Source organism: Pleurodeles waltl, chromosome 8 (assembly GCF_031143425.1).
Source record: "Pleurodeles waltl isolate 20211129_DDA chromosome 8, aPleWal1.hap1.20221129, whole genome shotgun sequence".
In the NCBI taxonomy this organism is placed as follows: domain Eukaryota; kingdom Metazoa; phylum Chordata; class Amphibia; order Caudata; family Salamandridae; genus Pleurodeles; species Pleurodeles waltl.
In genome coordinates, this window is record NC_090447.1 from 671718273 (window position 1) to 671734403 (window position 16131).

General features: G+C 44.5%; 1 protein-coding gene across 1 annotated transcript in view; it reads right to left on the reverse strand.

The window, feature by feature from the left end:
- CRYBG3 (crystallin beta-gamma domain containing 3) overlaps nt 1–16131 on the reverse strand; it is a 1300096-nt gene that overhangs the window by 1223162 nt on the left and 60803 nt on the right. The gene's annotated exons all lie outside the window — the stretch shown is intronic.

The window sequence follows — 16131 nt, forward strand, 5'->3', positions numbered from 1 at the left end:
CAATTATTTAACTGCAGTTTCTCAAATTAGCGATAACACATTATTTTAAAAGTTTGTAATTAGCACCATTTTCTTTTGACACTGCCCAACAAAACTTAAAAATAAATATGGACAAACAAACATTGGTAAGTGTTCTTGTTTAATATTTAAATATAAAAGAAAAGTAAGAATGCGCTAACAAAAACACAGGGCCTGTTGCCAAAGAAACTCATATAGGAGATACATTAGATCTTAGGCTAAAAGGAGCTACTGAACAACTCCTGGTTGTTTCACTGTTCTCTGCAGCCGTGTCCTTAATCAGTTCAAATAAAATGTACACTTTGTTTTCATATTGAGCTAGCCAAACCGTGATAACAAGTCTACCAGTCTCTTGTTGAGTAGAGTCTGCTGGTGATATGTTTTTGCAACAACACAATACAGTACAACTCTCCGTCATACATTTGTGTAGTTCTTATCTAGCTAATATTTAATGTCCCAAGTAATTACTTGCAAACCGGCTAAGCAGAATTTCTATTGTCAATACCAGGACAATTATGCTATACAAGCCAAGTTTGTATCCTTTTTTTCCAACATCCTGGGAATTATAAAGGAATCCAAGTTTTGTGGATTCCCTGGAGGAGACTGAGAAAATAGACAAATTATAGCTCAGTTTTGAGATTTGTGGGAAAAATAGGAAAAAAGAGCTTTGGATAAAAGGGGCTATTTCTCCATAAAACAGTCTCTATGAACGGTTTGATGTGTTAAAGTCACCATCTTGCTAGCTTTCAGGAACATGCAGAGCTGAATTAAAAAATAAAAATAAAAAAATAATGTAATTATTTACCACAGTTTTTAAATTTTTCAAAGTAGCAGCCCATTTTTCCTATTTTTTGTGCTTTCAGCCTGCTTCCAGTTTGTGGCGCACACCACTATGAAACCCATTTGTGACTTCAGCAGTAAACCCATAAAGCAAGCCAAATGGTTCATCCCAGAACTTCTGACCTTCAAACATCACTAGAGGAAACTAGAGAGACACTAACGCAGCAACAAGACCACTGCCAACCTCAACTCTTTTAGGTCCACCATCAACAGATATCACCACCGACTCAGGGAAACCAAGAAAGAAGCACTTACCACGTGCATTGAGGCAAGCTCCAACCACTCCAAAGAACTTTTCAGCATAGTCAGAGAATGATCCTGCCCCTCTGCCACAGAGAACACGATCCACCCCTCTCTGGCCTTCCGCGACACAGTATTGGACTAATTTCACCACAAGATCGCCGACATCTACAGCAACTTCGACCTCCAGCCCACCGACCACCCCGCACCCTAACTCACCCATCCACGGATCACCGAATGGAAGCAGCTCTCTACCAAAGACACCATCTCCAGCATGACCTCCAACCACTCCGGATCACCTGTGGACCCCTTACCGCACGGCTTCTACAACCTAGAAAGAGAAGTAATCTGAGCCTCCCTCAACACCTATATCACCATAGCCACCGTCCCTGATGCCTGGAAGCACGCTGAGGTTAAGACCCTCCTTAAGAAACACTTAGCCAACCACAATGAGCTCAAAAACTACCGTCCCATCTCGCTCCTCCCATTCCCCGCCAAAGTCCTGGAAAAGGCCATCAACTGCCAGCTCATGGACTACCTCGAAGACTACAACAACATGCTCAACCCATCCCAATCCGGCTTTTGGCCAATCATAGCACCAAGACAGTCTTGATCGAAGCAACAAATGTCATCAGACACCTCCTTGAATTACGGGGAACATCAACCCTCATCCTCCTTGACCAATTGGTGGCTTTCGACACAGTCTCCCACCACACCCTCATCACCAGACTCTACAGCATTGGCATCCAAGACAATGTACTCAACTGGATCTCCTCCTTCCTTTCCAGCTGAACACAGAGGATCCTCCTCCCACCCTTCATCTCTGCACCCAAAGACATCATCTGTGGCGTTCTCGAGGGCTCCTCCCTTAGCTCTACCCTCTTCAACACCTACATGCCCCACTGGCAGACACTGTACGCACCCACCCACGGACTCAACATTGTCTCCTACGCTGACGACACCCAGTTTGTTCTATCCCCTCACTGCCACACTCAATCCAACTTCCAAAACACCATTACCAACATTGCCACGTGGATGAGGACCAACTGCCTCAAGCTAACTTCAGACAAAACGGAGACCCTCATCTTCAGGAACAACTCCTTCCCCCTGGGACGACACATGGTGGCCCACCGCCATCGGTCCCCCAACCGCCCCCACCAGCCACGTAGGCAAACTCTGGATTATTCTGGACACCCAACAAATCAACGTCATCTCCTCTGCCTGCTCCACAAGATTATCCGATGGATCCCCATCTCTATTAGGAAGACAGTCACCAAGGCCCTCATCTCCAGCCGACTAGACTACGGCAACATGCTCTATGCCAGAACCAAGGAGCAGCGCATGAACCGCCTACAGACCATCCAGGACACTGCAACAAGACTCATCCTCGACCTCTCATCGCCAAGTCCTAGAACAAGTTCCACATGCGCACCTCCCCTTCTCTGAAGGACTTCAGAAAGAAGCTCAATACTTGGCTCTTCGACCACCATCACCAGCCAATCGAGGCTTGCAGCATCCCTCAAGCGCCTGGAAAGCCCCTGGGGTGACACGTTTGTGCTCTACAAGACTCCCTGGATTGATTGATCCAGGAAAGCTATATATTTCTGAAAAGTAAATAAAATTCCAAATTTATCAAGGGGTCATATGTGTAGATCCCTCAAGGTTTTCTCAAAGAAACAAACCATTTAAGTAAAGATATATTGAAAACGAGAAAAAGAAACAACAAAAAATAAAAGAAATCAGCCATTTGTGACAATGTTTTCATCTGTAACTTTTTGAAACAATGGCCATTTTACAAAAGCAATTTCCTATTACGTTTGAAAGGCCCTTTTGGTTGTGGGGATATATAGGGTTTGCAGGTTCTCCCAGAACCAGAGGTACCCAGAGTTAACAGCTGATCTGCACCATACAATGGTTTTTCAAGGTGTACTGAGTATAGACCAATTCACATGGTGAAATACGTGGAGTGAAAAAAAGTGATCAAGAGAACAATGGCTAGGGCTCTGCAGCTTCCAAAATAAAGTTTTACAAAAGCCATGTCAAAGCAAGACCCACACTGACAAAACCAAAAGACTGACCATCAATCACAGACCTATTGGCTATGCCAATGCTTGTTTATTTTCATGTTTCCTATAATCTTGTTGAAACTGGCTACAATGATTTTCCACTGTGAATATTTTCTTGGAAATACTAGCACAAATCAATACATTTTACTAAATGAAGCTTTAAAGAAATGGTACCTAAAAGTTCACAGTAGTTTAGCACAACATTTTGTTCCTAGTTTTTGTGAACATTTTATCTTGAAAGCAAAGAATCATCAATTTTGCTTTCAAGCTTCTGCAAATATTTGCATTTAATCAGAGAACATTCTGGGAGCATTATACGTAGCCTCGTATTGTTATACTTTACAAACATGTGTACACTTTTTCCATTTTTTCTGGAACCACAATGAGTACTGTAGTCGGAGCTTAAAACATTTATGTAGTATGCTCATCATAATAATAAAGGCTTTGCATTAATGAACCATAATTAAAAGTTCAAACTTGTAACATATAGACATGAATATTACCTCAACTGTAGACAGTTCCCTTCCCTGCTCCGTAATGTGGTACTATAAACTGGCAGCCAAAGGTTTTGCGATGCTGGGAAGATGCGATTTTAAGGAAATCCCCATAAATCTGAATCTCTAAGCTGGGCGATATTTCTGGTACCATAGTGGTTCATTTCTCAGACTCCAAAAATATTAGGACATACATAAACATCAATAAGTTAGGTATTTGCAGCTCCGCCATGCTTTGCAACACCAATTGAGAGACTTAACCATGATTTTAACCCACTTGAAGTCAGGCTCTTAAAGGGTGACATGGGTCGTAAGAAAATCCTCTCACTATATTGTGCCATGATTATTACAACACCAACACCTTCGGTTTACTCAGGTCAGTCTGGGAGAGAGATGTGGATGAGATCATGGATGAAGAATGACAGGAGGCTCAAATGGGTCCCAGAGAGGTGGCTATTGTTGCTCAGTTCATAATAAATTAAGCTGTGGTTCTTCCATAGGATCTACATTACTTTCCTTCAGCCTTGGCGTTTCTGGAAGATTCAATCTCTTAATTGTCTGTGGTTGCCTAGTGTGTCAGCAGAGAAGCAATCATCTTCCTACACTTGGGGGGTGGACTGCAGCACAGCACTAAAGCTGCTGGTCTATGAGGCCCACACCAACAACACACACTAGGCTCTTGGGAGATTGAGGGGAGCACAAGGGTATAACTCTGAACCCAAAGAGAAAATATAGCAGCAATATGAGTACATTGATCACAAGGCACTGGGTTGGCACGCATTCACTAGGTGCCATGAGATATTTGCCTTGTTAGGCAGTCACACAGCTTTCTGCAATGTTTACTGTGATATATGTAAGTTATCATGTGATTTGAAATCTTAGGGAAAATGTTATCTGTGCGTCTTGTGATGCCAGGAAATACTAATAAGCTTGTTCAATATTAAAAAAGAAAAACAAATGTCCATCTCAAAAGATCATCCCAGATCACATCTCTACCAGAAAGGGACCATATCCCCAACAACACAAACGCCTCTCCAGCAAATGAGAAAGGAACCCAGAAAGATCTTGCTGAATCATGTGAGTAAGTTAACATCTATAATGACAACTTATATGATCTGCCTTTTTTCAGACCTAAGTGGATGACTTATGGGCTTACAAGAATACCTTATGCAAAGTGTTTGCTGCTGGAAAAACACAAATTTCTTTCCTAAAACTACACACGTCTAAGTTTCTCAACAACAGTTGCTAATTCCAGGGATTCCAATGCTCCTAAATATGAGAGGAAGGCAGTGAAAGGTTAGTTTGAATGTAATAAAGTCTGGGATTCCTACACCTTTGCATTTCTGACCTAATATGATTTCTGAGAATAACAAAAACACTCCCATCTCCCCGCTCCGAAGGTGGACTTATGACTCTCAAAAGCTAGAGGGAGATTATACTTGTAGTAGTTGGCAAAGATGATCCTAACACAATGGTGATTCAGGCGTAACAGTAAGTTTATTAAAAGGAGCCACCACAATCATGTTGTGTTAGCGCTACACATTCCCATCAACTGATATCAAACATGAGAATAATCTCCTAGGTACATTCGAAATTTCCATGTTCTTACTACAGTAACATCAAATTCAGGCCAACACACATGCCTGAATTTCACAGAGACCTTTCCAAAACAATCGTCCCAGCAGAGAGCTCCCTTCTCCTAAAATAAAAAGAGCCTGCTCACATATGCTGGCTGTAACTGCAGATTCTCGGTTAACAGAGTAAGTGGAGACAGGAAAGAGGTAGTTCCAGGTCTCATAAAGGCAACAGCTCAGTGTTTCATTGTTGAGGAAGATATACATAATGGAATGCCCGAGCACGATATGCGTTTGGTTGGGAGTCACAGAAGATTATGCAGAGGTTGAGACGTAATGATCTGTTCCTGCAAGCATCAGTCCACCAATTTCTGATCCACCGACACTGTAGGGGCGGGGGCAGAATATAAAATTGTCTGCCACATTGTAGTGTTCAATACAGCCAGTCCTCGGAATAGGAGGGAGTTAAGAAGGGGCTAGGTAGCCACCCACTGCGGTCTTCTCACACAAAGAAAGTTTATTAAAGATGGCTCAATTTGTCTCAGTGTATGTAAATGCAGATTCTGTCACATTCAAGCCTCTTGAGTTCTATTAATTTATCTTAAAGAGTGGCATGTGTTCTGTGACTATAAAACAATGTCACAACTCATTTTCAAGATTTATACATGTGGTATAATAGAAAAGAGATTAATGTTGATTTGTTGGGTGGTGCAGAAAACTTTAAACTCCATTATGCACTTTAGCCAATATATTAAGAACCAATATCCCAATTATATTATGGCTACATGAATGATTTCACATTTGAGCTGAAAATACCAATTTCTTGATGAGGACTATGCAGCTGTGCTTGCAGAACTCAGAAAAAAGTGCTTGACTGCTATTAGTATGAGAACAACTGAAAGAAGCCTTCATGCTGTATGCACCCGGACACTCGAATAATACCGCATTTTTTACATAGCACATCATATTGTAACTATACTATTTCAAAGCACTATCAATAAATAACGGTTACTATAATCTAATGTATTTGTATTCAATTCAACATCTTCATAGTAATGAAAGGTGGAGTCTGCCTTGCCCGCATCCTTTAGATCAAGGATGGTCATTTTACGGCCCAGGGTCCACTTGCAGTCCTCCTGGCCTTTAAAAGCGGCCCCATAGTAAACAATATATATAAAGTCTCCTAAAAATTGAAAAAATTGTATTTCTTTAACATGCAAAAGTATTTCACCATAGTACATCAGATTATACCACTGCATTGAAGGGCATCTATAGTCTTCAAAGATGAACTTGGAACATTCATGCTTCTCTCATCCATGAGGACAGTGCCATTAGTGAACTAAGAGGGAAGTCAGTCAGTTGTTGTACGCACCCGTTGTGTGGCCTAGATTCTTCCTAAAAAATTAAAATAGTTTGTCGCTCTGCTAAGCCACTGGATCCCATTGTTAATTAGTGGTCAGTTTAAGATTAATGGTGCATCTGGCGAGTTACAGTTCTGCCACAGTCTTGCAATCTGTAGTGTGGCGAGAGCAACAGCAGCAAAGACATTTCTTCCTGCCATGAACCCACTCATCCCAGTCCTACCGTTGCTCCTGGGCCAGGTCCAAGATGGAAATCGACTCCACTGAAGCCCGAACAGAAGGTCAGTGGCGGTTATTTCTGTTATCCTGTGAGTTGGTGCTTCACAGTAGTACTGGACTATTGCCTGGGTGAATATTTTTTTTCCAAACAGCATAATGATGAGCAATGCTTAAGTGTGTAATTTTGTAGTTAGAAAATGTATCAGAACATACCTCAAGATAGAAGTAGGACCCAACAATCAGGTATGAACTGCCTTCATGGCATTGGAAACCTACACAAAAGGTCACAGCAATCACAGAGAGGAATACATCAGCACAAGTGTGTGCAATAATTCCCCAAAATATTGAAAGCATCAACTGAAACAGTATAACCAATCTGAACCAAACAATCCCATGATAATGTACAACGTTCTACAGGTGGGTGCACACGGAATGTACTACCAATCTTTCTGCTAAACTGCAAACATGGCAGAGATGTATGAAGGTCACATGTCCCCTTGGTGTGTGCAATATATCACAAGCATTAGATGTCACTTAACTGTAAAGTGCCAGGTTCTCTGTGTAATGCATATGTGCATATCTCTGACACATGTCAAAATAATCACAAATGCATTCTCCAGTCACAAACAGAAACACATGTTGGTATAAGTTTCCAGTAACAACATGAACGCTTGCACCAAAATTAATATGTCCATCCAAATGTACAACACTAATGTATGCAGTTTGTAAAAATTAACTACACTCAACAAACAGTAGTGGTCACTTTCACAAATGAGACTAAGTGAATGGCACACATTAGCAAAAATGACAATATCAGCAAACAATTAGTAACATTCATGAAATAAGGCCAGGACAAAGGTATTCCCAAAATAAATAAAAAAGTTACATATACATGACATAATTCTCTCAAACAAATTAAATAAACTGTACATAAGAAAAACAAGACACTAGGCCTGTAGTCCAGACTGTGGATGCATCCCTCCTCTGGAAGGGGAATCTGAGTCAGAGAGCAGGCACCTCAATGATCTCACTGGTGGAGTGGTGATCCTTGGGTTTGGAAGGGGTGATTTGGGGTTTGGGAGGGGTGGCGTTTTGGTAGGGGTGGGATAGGATTTGGAAGGGGTGGAAAGACGTTTGGGGGGGTGGATTTATATTGGATGGGAGTGGGGTGGGATGTGGCAAGGGTGGTCTGGGATGTGGAAGGGGTGGTTTGGGAGGTGAAATGGGGTGGTATGGAGGTGGAAGAGCTGGAAAGACGTTTTGGAGGGGTGGTTTTGGGTTTGGAAGGGGTCAGGGCCAGGGAAAAAAAGTAGGCCCTCCATAGAAAAAGGAGTAGGGTGGTTTTCTGGGAGATTGGGTTGGGAGGTAGAGGAAGTGGCACGTGTGTGTGTTGAAGGTGTGAGTGCCTGACTGTCTGGTGTATGTGCTGCATGTTTAGATTTGTGTTGCTTACTACTTGTCTATTGGGAAGATGAGTGTGGGCATTTGGGTTCAGTGTGTGTGTGTGTGTTATGGATATGGTGTGTGTGTGTGTGTGTTTGTGTGCTGGTGCATGCATGTGTGCTGACTGGGTGTGCTTGTGGTGTGTGTTGGTGTAGTGGTGGAAGCATTGACTGGGAGTGTGGGTGTGGAGTGTGGGTGTTGGTGTAGTGGAGGGTGCGCAGACTGGGGGTGTGTTGGTGTCTGGAGGTGTCGGTGTACTAGTGGGTACAGTGGGCGTGCTGGTGTTAAGTGTGTGTGTGTTGTGTTGTTGTGTGAGTGATGCCTGTGGGTATTCTTGTCGTAGTGGTGTGTATGGTGTCTGCATGTGTTTTCGCTGTGTAGGTGTGATGATGTGCTGCTTGTGGTCATTGTAGTGGGTGCGTGCAAATGTTTGCGTGTGCTTGGGGTAGGGCTGGGTTGAAGGATTTTTAATGGGGGGGCATCTGGGCATGAGGTTTGGGTGGGTGGAAGGCTGTGCTCAAAGAGGAGGTCAGACCCTGGAATGACCGCTGTAGGTCAGACAGGGCACCATGAATGGCATCTATGTAAGTCAGCATTTGGGTGTTGTGGCCAGACAGCCCCTGGATTGCATTCAGAAGTGCAGACTGGCCTACAGCGATAGTCTGTAATAGGTCAACAGCCTCCTGGTTGAGTGCAGCCTGGGACACCGGGGCAGGGGCGGAGGTGCCTGCAGCAAAGGTGATGCTGTCCCTTCTAGGGGGACAGATATGGCCAACTGACGGTAGTAGCAAGAGGGAGGGTGGAGCTTGGAATGTGGGTGGTGGATGACAACGCAGGTGTCACAGTCGCTCCAGAGTCCGCCACAACTAGGGACTGGTCTTTCCTGGAGGCCCTCGAAGAAGATGTTGAGTCAGTTGTGGCCTATGTGCCAGTCCCCTCACCCTCCATGCCACTGGGTCCGTCGGTGTCAGTTGTGCTCACACCCGATTCCCAGTGGGCTGCTTCCTCTCTGCAGACTTGGCCGCTGTCACCTTCACCTTGCCTTGATGATGTCGAAAACAGATACAACAGTTTGAGGGTCAGTGCAAATACAATCGGACATTAATGTTAAACACAACATTTGCGAAAGTTCAGTAATCCCCCATGCCAGCTCCCATCTAATGTATGCCTTTATCACTTACCCACTTGCAGGTCCCTCCCACCAAACAGTAACTTTTTTTTCCAAAACAATTTAGAAGTAGCTAGAAATACTTAGTTAAGAGAATTTTATGAGCACCCTCATCACTTTCCAACTCCTTATATTAAAAAATAAGGTCTACAACATTGTCCAGGCCAGGTCTATGAAACCTGTCCTGTTTTGAGAGCCACCCCCGATTACTCACAATCATTGCGAGCTACTAGAGGATGTACAACCTGTGCAATACATGAACATAACACCAGGCACAGCTACAATGGCTTCATGCCTAAACTCCCAAGAGTCAGACACATACAGAGCAGCCTATTATCTATATGGGGTGGAATATTTTTAACACATCACTATCATTTTAACAGTGGCTGTACGTTGTAACTCACATTACTGGTTCCAGTGTCTACTAGCCACTGGTTGCCAGTGGCCTTCAGTTTGTCTGATGAAACAGGAATTGTGAGTTTCATGGACACATATTACAGCTTCTCAGTTCAGGTGACTTAACACTCCCATGCATAGACATTTCAGACCGTGGCAAAAAACATTGTCCCAGATAAGTCTGTCTGTTAACTCCAATCACAACACTTCCCCCATTAACAAAGAGACAAAATAGCCAGTAGATCAAAAAGGAAGAAGTTACTCATTCAGACAATCCCCAATCAGACGTGTACCTGTTTCTCTAGGTTCCCATAAAGCTGGCTGCAGAGGGAAAGGACCTCCCAGGCAAGCTCCAGCTCCTCTGTGATAAAGGCAGGGGCCCTGTCACCTGCTTCGCCCAGCTTCCTGGCTCCCAGAGGTCAGTAACAGCACCAAAAAAATGAGGTCTTGTCAGCTGCAGTGTTAGGAGGCAAGTGAGTTTTTAATATGCCGCAGATGCGATTGTGACTGACAGACCCAGCCACTGGCTTTCATGCTTAGCCGTCACACACATTAGCCTATAGCAGGGACCGTCAAGGAGAGTACCACCTATTACATGCTCAACTTCCGCCAACGACCATCAGGTAGCTAGTGTCCGGATGGCAAGGTTAGGCAGTTTTCATTTTAGGGTGTGAAGCTGTGCATTTTTCAATTGTTAGTGCGTCACCAGCACTCAAAATAGCGGCTAGTGTATTTCTAAATGTCAGATATGAATGACACTCTTCTTGGCAACATATGACACAATAAAATGTGAACCATGACTAGGTTGGACATCAATCGTTCCGCGGGGAAAGTATACCTCAGTTGACGGTATGTAAAAAAAAATATATATATAATTAAACAAAATATGTGCAAATAATACATTGCACATAATGAAAAAATAATAAATGAAAAAATGTTTTTTTTAAGTTCAAAAAAATTTGATAACAATGTGTGTACATGTATTACACAATGACATTCCAAATGTTACCAAGACCTAAGATGTGTCTTGATGTTAAAAACAGGGTGTGACCATTTCAGCTGATATTTTCTTTTCCACATATACAGACCTCTGAACACAGCCATGGGTAGGAGACGATGGCCTCATGTGTTCCAGACTTTTCCAGACCTTGTAAATTATACTGCATTTGTGTCAGCACTTGGAGACTGATCTCCTGCCTCACAATATGAATCCAACAGCCATAACACCAATGATGAAACTCATGGCAGTACTGCATTGTGTGGTCAGTGTAGGAGGCTGGCCTAGTGTGTGGTGGATACCTATGGTACGTACACCTTATACCAGGTCCAGGTATCCCTTATTAGTGTAGTGTAGTGTAGTCAGTGTCTAGAAGCCAGGCTCTCTAGAGGTAGCTGTGGATGAGCAGCCAAGGCTTGTCTAGGAGGCATGCAAAGCTCATGCAATACCACTGTAGTCACACAGTAGTTACACATATGAAAGAAAAAACTCAGTGTTACACAAATAAAAGGTACTATATCTTGGTGACACAAATACCAAAAATACCATAGAAGCTATACTCCCTTAGGAGATAAGTAATACACAAATTATATACACTAGTATGCAGAAATGGGCATAAAAACTGTTAGAAAACAGTGCAATTAATGAAAATCACAATAGAGAGAAATAGCCCTAGGGGGAGCACAAACAATATATACCAAAGAAGTGGAATGCGAAAGTTGGTCCCCCACCTACGTGAGTGGAGTGTGTAGAGGGGAGCTGGGAGTACTAGGAAAGCCCAAGGGTAAGTACCACAACACCCCCCAGCGACCAGGAAAGCTGAAGTAAATCACTGTATATTCCCCAGAACACCCACTTGGAAGAAAAGAAGAAGAATGCAAAGCCCAGAAGAGACTACAAGATACCAGCAGTGGATTCCTGGACAAGAGGACATGTGGAAGAAGGGGACCAAGTCAAAGCACAGAAGAGTCCAGGAAGGGCAGGAGCCCCTACCCCAACAGACTGAAGGTGCAAGAGGTGTGTTGACGGTGATGAAGGAGAGTCAGCACTGCACCCAAGAAGATGAAGTTGAGTTCCTTAAGGTTGCAGGTGATGTCCCATACCGGAAGGAGGATTGCACTCCGGTTTGAATCTTTGGATTCCGCAAACAAGCCTTCGAACATGCAAAACCTGCGGTTAGTGGAAATTAGAGCTGCCCGGGACCAGGAAGGACCAGGTGGACTCTACCCCGGAGTGGGGAGCCAGAGGGGTCCCTCAGCAACACAGAGCCCACAGAACCACAAGCAGCACCCACAGGAGTCCCACAGGACGGGGACACGAAAGTCGAAGAAGGAGCCCATGCAACACTACGTAAAGTGATCTCACGCCGCTGGAGAACCATTCAGAGAGCTGTGAGTCGCAGGATGGAGTGCTGGGGGCTGGAGCTTCAAGATGCCAAAAGATCCTGTGGAAAAGATGCCAACAAGCCTTGGCAGCTGCAAAGGAGGAGGTGCATGGGGGAACTGCCCTTTGTGGGCAGGCAAGGGCTTACCTTCACCTAAGCTGGACAGCTGGAAGAGAGGACCATCAGAACCACTTCAGTCCCACCCATGATGCAAGATCCACGCAGCTCAGCAGGAGAGGGGATCCACGCCGGTCGTCATTGCAGTTGGTGCCTACAGAAGCAGGGGAGTCACCAGGGAAATGTTGCAGTTGCTGGAAGGACCAGTGGATACAATGTTGCAGGAGGCGTCTTGCTTGTTTGCTGCAGCTCGTCGGGTCCTGGAGCGTTCAGATGCAGTTTCTTCGGTTAGAAGTCGAAGTGGAGGTTTCCGGGGAAGCTTGCTGGAGTCTTGCAATCCGAATCTGAGGAACAACCCAAGAGTGAGACTCTAAATAGCCTTGAAAGGGGGACTGGCCACCTAGCTGGGTGACCACTTATCAGGAGGGGGCTCTGAGATCACCTGCTGGCACTGACCACTCAGGTGCTCCCAGAGTTCCCTGCCAACCTTGAATCCAAGATGGCAAAACCCAAGGACCCTCTGGAGGAGCTCTGAGCACTACCCCCTTCCCTCTGTCCAGTTTTGCGGCAGAGCAGGGACTGGGGGTGTCCCTGAACTGGTGCAGACTGGTTTATGCAAGGAGGGTACCAAATGTGCCTTCAAAGCATTGCCAGTGGCTTGAGGAGGCTACCCCTTCCCAGCCTGCAACACCTAATTTCCAAAGGGAGAGGGTGTAACACCCCTCTCCCAAAGGAAATCCTTTGTCCTGCCTTCCTGGGCTTGAGGTTCTCAAGCAACAGGAGGGCAGAAACCTGTGTGGAGGTGGCAGCAGCTTGTGCTGCCTGGAAACCCTCAGAAGGCTGTGATGGCAATACTGGGGGTCCTCTAAAGAGCCCCGAGAATGCATGGGAATATACAACCAATGCTTGCAAAAGCATTGGGGTACGATTTCAACATGTTTGATACCAAACATGCCTATGTTCGGAGTTACCATTATGTAGCTGGACATAGGTATTGACCTATGTCAAGTACACGTGAAACATGGTGTGCCTGCACTCATGAAGTCTGGGGAAATGGGCCTAGAGTTTGTGGGGGCACCTCTAATAGTGCAGGGGTGCTCTCACACATAGGAATTTCTTTGGACCCTGTCCTCTGGGCTGGAAGGCCTGCCATAGTGGTGACTTATAAGTGACCTGGTGCAGTGAAAAGTGTCAGTGAACGGGTGTTTGCACCTTTTCACGCAGGCTGCAATGGCAGTCCTGCAGAACCCTTTGCTTGGGCTACCTATGGGTGGCAAAATACAGACTGCTGCCCATAAGGATCCCCTAGAACTCCTATGCCCTGGGTACCTAGGTACCATATACTAGGGATTTATAATAGGGCTCCAGTGTGCTAATTGTGGGATGAAATACTGAGTTTTGGGAGAGACAGCACAATCACTGGAGTTTTGGTTAGCAGGATCCCAGTGAACACAGTCAAACACACTATCATCCGTCAGGAAAGGGGGTAACCATGCCAAGAAAGAGGGTACGTTCCAACAGTCAGTGACTCATTTCAATACACTGTGGCAGTATCTGGGGGCATGTCCCAACCGACATTCAGTGGGGTGCTACAAGAAGTCAATGTGTCTCATCAAGGAAACAAGAACAGCTACATCGAGTTCCCACGTCAACAGGATTTGGCCACCGTGAAGGGAGATTTTTATGCTTTGGGTGGACTACCACATGTGGTTGGAGCAATAGGTGGCACTTTCATTGCCCTTGGTGCCACCACACACAAGGGAACAGGTCAACTGTAATAGGAAGAACTGCCATTCCATTAATGTGCAAGTTGTCTGCTTACCGGATTTATAGATTTCAAGTGTGTGTGCCCGCTTCCCTGGGTCAACATGATTCACTTGTACTACGGAACAGTACCATACCCATGCAGATGTCACAACTTGGACTATGGAGGGCCTGGCTTGTTGTTAAGTATAATAATATGACTTGACCATCTGTTGCCTGAATCCTAGTTTCAGAAGGGACAATGGCCTGATATGCAAGTAATCTGTTCATGTATTGCTTCCATGTAAGAGACTCAGCGTATCCTAACCCACCATGGTTATTGGTACCACTGAGGAATCCAACAAAGCCAGGGGAAGTCTGCTCCAGTGAGGCCCAGGGAAGAACATGAAGGCCAATGAAGCAGGCTTTCGGGCTCTTGAAGGCCAGGTTTAGGTTCCTGGACAAGGCCAATGGAGCCTTTCTCTACTCACCCGATAAGGTGTGCCAAATCACTGTTGTCTGCATGCTCCATAACATAGCCCCGCGACAGAACAACCCTATGATTGCAGAGGATGGAGACCATGATGAGCCACAGGCTGAGGATGTTAGAAATGCCCAATCATGATGACAGTGATGAAGAAGAAGCTGACTTATGTCAAGATGTGATTGACCACTTCTTCACCTCAGCGAAAGTGTACCTTTACAAACTGTAACCTATCAGTCTGCTATGGTAATTTGTCAGGCATGGTCATTGCAGGAAAGTTCATGGAAAAGATGTTAGTGGACCAGATTTTCCCTACATTGACTACTGTGTTTGTTCCCATGAAGTAACTATGATTGTGCTAATTAAGTGTGTCCTCCTAACTTGTGATTTGAGTTAAGATTAATAAGTGAAATAATTAACTATTGTTATTCTGTTCCAGGGTTCTTCACCAAGTCATCTTCATTTGGACATTTCAAAGTTGTGACTTCTGCAGTGATATGTTGCTGTCTGAAAATACAAAGTGAACATGTGCTGATCCTGGGACAGACACCCACTTAGGATTTGGCATCCCCCCAAATACTTAAGACAAAACCCAGGGAGGAACCTGGCCAAGAAAACCTGAACATGATGAGTAAGCCTATGAGAAAGCTTATGGAAAAGTTTGACATGGTGTCACACTCCTGGTTACTTTTAAGACTTAGGGAGTGTTGAATCAGTCGTTTTACACTACAATGGTGGGAAGATTTTCTTACCATCAGAAACCAAACCATTACTTTAGGTTCTTTAAGATCCTGCACCGTTCAGTTGGACAAAGGAGTGCCACAGGTCTCTTGTCTCAGCCCCATGCTATTTAATGTTTATGTTGCACCCTTGGCTAAATTGGTCTGGTAGCACAGATTAGGAATTTATTCCTATGCTGACAACACACAGCTATTGTTGTCTTTTAATGGGGAGTTCAATACTGTGAAGGAACAGGTTGGTGCGGTTATTAGAACCACTGTTGCCTGGATGACTCAGAAATGTCTCCAGTGTAATGCTAATAAAACTGAGATTATGTTATTCAGGATGTCTCCTAACTTCTGGAGTCTAGACTGGTGGCCATCTGAACTTGGTACTGCCCCCACCCCCATTCTAGTAGTAAAGAACTTAGAAATGTATTTGGATTTCACAATGGCTGACTAGGTTTATAAAACCACAGGTTTCTGTTACCATCTGTTTCGTCTGTTGAGGCGGGTTTACCTCTTATCCCTTCAGGAAAACATTTATCCAGGCCTTAATTATGAGTCATTTGAATATGGCAAAGCCCTACTAGCATCTGTAATTGAGTTGCTGATGAACAAATTATAGGCGGTACAAAGTTCATAGGTCAGGATTACAGTCTTTCCCCCAAAGGGAGAGGATAGTGTGATTAGCTACCAGCAGGAGGTGGGAGATTTGTTTACCTGAAGTGGAACCAAGAGGATAAAAGCCCTTTGAGGATCTGCTCAAGAAAAGCAGTACCAGGATTTTGTAGACCTAAACCTGAGATAGAGAGAAAGACTTTGTGCCCTAAGTCTCCCAAAAGGGGAAAGTTCACATAACATGCAG